This window comes from Arachis ipaensis, chromosome B03 (assembly GCF_000816755.2).
Source record: "Arachis ipaensis cultivar K30076 chromosome B03, Araip1.1, whole genome shotgun sequence".
Classification (NCBI taxonomy): Eukaryota; Viridiplantae; Streptophyta; class Magnoliopsida; order Fabales; family Fabaceae; genus Arachis; species Arachis ipaensis.
In genome coordinates, this window is record NC_029787.2 from 44,601,024 (window position 1) to 44,604,674 (window position 3,651).

Genomic DNA, 3,651 nt, shown 5'->3' on the forward strand with positions numbered 1-3,651 from the left:
TGATTCGAATTTGCTCCTGGATCTCTGGATATTCATCTTCTTTCAGATCGAATCTAACTTCCGGGATCACTGATCTCAGACCCATTATTTTAAGATAATGGTCTGAATGTTCTTTAGATAAGAACTTCCATTGATTCTAAAGTGGTTTTGGAACGCTCTCTTTCTTGCCTCTTGGAGTGGGTTGTTTTCCTTTAGGAGCCATGATCTTAGTGATCTCGGATAAACACACCAAACTTAGAGGTTTGCTTGTCCTCAAGCAAAAGAAATGAAAGGAGAGGGATAGAAGGAGAGCTAGGTGCAATTGTTGATGGAGGAGGAGGGAGGCCGAACCCAAATTTAAAGGGATGGGGGGTGGGTTTTCGAAAAATTAGAAAAGATAAGATAAAAAGATTGAGTTGAAAAAGATAAGATAGAAGATATAGTTTAATTTTGAAGAGATATGATAGATATTTGAAAAAGATAAATCTGAATTTTGAAAAAGATAATATGGAGATTTGAAAAAGATATGGATTAGTTGAAAAGATTTTAGAGTGAAAAAGATAGATTTGTTTTCAGAAAAGATTTGAAAAGAGTTGGATTGAATTTGGAAAGAGGGATTTTTAGAAATTAAGGATTTTAGAAATCAGGGTTCTTAACATGTTCATGTAAAAATCATGCATTGAAACATGAAATTTGAAATTAGAATGGAAATACGTGTGAAAAAATGAATTTGGCTCCTCCTTGCTATCCTAGCGTTTGAACGCCCAAACACTGCCTGTTTTGGGCGTTCAGCGCCCAAATGCTGCTCTCCTGGGCGTTCAACGCCCAGCTGCTGCCATTACTGGCGTGCAACGCCCAGTGGGTGCCCCTTTCTGGCGTTAAACGCCCAGCTGCTACCCGCACTGGCGTTCAGCGCCCAGTGGATGCCCATTTTGGGCGTTGAACAATGAATTTCTTATCAGAATCAATATCTTGAAGCTCCACATAACCATATGGTGATACACTTGTAATCACGTATGGTCCCCTCCACTGGGATTTCAGTTTCCCAGGGAATAGCCTGAGTCTAGAGTTAAACAACAGAACCTTCTGTCCTGGTTCAAAGATTCTAGATGACAGCTTTCTGTCATGCCACTTTTTTTATTTTTCTTTATAAAGCTTGGCGTTTTTGAAAGCTGTGAATCTGAATTCCTCTAGCTCATTTAGCTGGAGTAATCATTTTTCTCCTGCTAGTTTGGCATCAAAGTTTAGGAATCTGGTTGCCCAGTAGGCCTTATGTTCCAGTTCCACGGGCAGGTGACATGCCTTACCATACACGAGTTGGTATGGAGAGGTCCCTATAGGGGTCTTGAATGCTGTCCTGTAAGCCCACAGAGCATCATCCAAGCTCCATGCCCAATCCTTTCTACGGGTATTTTCTGTCTGTTCCAGGATTCTCTTTAATTCTCTATTAGAGACTTCAGCTTGCCCATTGGTTTGTGGATGATATGGAGTGGCCACCTTGTGGCGAATTCCATACCGAACCATGGCAGAGTAAAGCTGTTTATTGCAGAAGTGAGTGCCCCCATCACTGATTAGTACTTTAGGGACACCAAATCTGCTAAAGATATGTTTCTGGAGGAACTTCAGCAATGTTTTAGTATCATTGTTGGGTGTGGCAATAGCCTCAACCCATTTTGATACATAGTCAACTGCCACCAGAATATAAGTGTTTGAGTATGATGGTGGGAAAGGTCCCATGAAGTCAATTCCCCATACGTCGAACAACTCAATTTCCAAGATTCCTTGTTGAGGCATGGCGTAACCATGAGACAGATTGCCAGCTCTTTGGCAGCTGTCACAGTTACGTACAAACTCTCGGGAATCTTTATAGAGTGTGGGCCAATAGAAGCCACATTGGAGGACCTTGGTGGCTGTTCGCTCACCTCCGAAATGTCCTCCATATTGAGATCCGTGGCAATGCCACAGGATCCTCTGTGCTTCTTCTCTAGGCACACACCTACGGATAATTCCGTCTGCACATCTCTTAAAGAGATAAGGTTCATCCCACAAGTAGTACTTTTCATCAGTAATTAATTTTTTCTTCTGTATCCTGTTGTACTCTTTGGGTATGAACCTTGCAGCTTTATAGTTTGCAATATCGGCAAACCATGGTGTTTCCTGAATGGCAAACAAATGCTCATCTGGAAACGTCTCAGAGATCTCAAGAGAGGGGAGGGGCGTCCCTTCTACTGGCTCTATCCGTGATAGATGATCAGCCACTTGGTTCTCTGTCCCTTTTCTGTCTCTTATTTCTATATCAAACTCTTGCAGAAGCAATACCCATCTGATGAGCCTGGGTTTTGAATCATGCTTTGTGAGTAGATATTTAAGAGCAGCATGGTCAGTATACACAATCACTTTTGATCCTACTAAGTATGATCTGAACTTGTCAATGGCATAAATCACTGCAAGTAATTCTTTTTCTGTGGTTGTGTAGTTTTTCTGGGCATCATTTAGAACGTGACTAGCATAATAAATGATGGCATGGTATCAGAAAGCTCCCGGGGTCTTTAAGCTTTTCAGGAAAGCTCTCTAGAATGACTGTACTGCATTCTTCAGTGAGGAGAACTCTTTCTGTTTCTCTCCAATCCTTTTTATGACTCAAGATCTCTTTCATGAACTTGGCATAAGAAGGTATTTGCTCAAGTGCTTCTGCAAATGGAATCTTTATTTCAAGAGTCCTGAGATAATCTGCAAAGCGAGCAAATTGCTTATCCTGCTCCTATTTCCGGAGTTTTTGAGGATAAGGTATCTTGGCTTTATATTCTTCAACCTTAGTTGCTGCAGGTTTATTGCCTACAGAAGTGGTTGAAGAAGCCTTTTTAGAGGGGTTGTTATCAGCATTTGTGTGTGTCTGATCCCTCACTGGCAATTGAGTGCCAGAGTTAGAAGCTGGAGTGAAACTGGACGCCAGCTCCTTGTCTGCTCTTGGCGTCTGAACGCAAGAACTGTGCCCATTTTGGGCGTTCAGCGCCAGATCTTGCCCATTTTAGGCGTTCAACGCCATATCCTTGCCCATTTCTGGCGTTGAACGCCAATCCTGCCTTGTTTCTGGCGTTGAACGCCAGTCCTGAGCATGGTCTGGGCGTTTAGCGCCAGCCTTCCACCAATTTTCTGGCGTTTCAGTTCTAGAATTACTTTTCCCTGGGCTCTTACTGTCCTCAGGTGAATTTTGGGTGGTTTGCTCATTTCTTAGCTTTTTGCTGCTTTGAGGTGGGGTATTTAATGTTTTCCCACTTCTTAGTTGAACTGCTTGGCATTCTTCTGCTATTTGCCTTGACAGCTGAAGCTTTGCTGCACCATGATAATGAGCTGAGGATTCAACTCAAAGCTACTGACTCCAATGGAGGGTATGCAGATACTACTCCTATATGAAGCAGTAGAGGGGTTAGAATATGACCCCAGAGTCCTCCTGGACTGTTCATTTCCACTTAGGTCCATGATGGAGAAAGGGGAGATGATGTAAAATAGAGAAAATATTTTTATTTATTTATTTATTAATTTATTTCAAAAATAAAATAAATCAAAATAAAATAAATCAAAATGAGTAAAAGATTTTCGAAAAAGTGAGGAGAGAGAAAGTGGTTAGGAGATTTTGAAAAAGATATGATGATTTTTGAAAAAGGTTTTAAA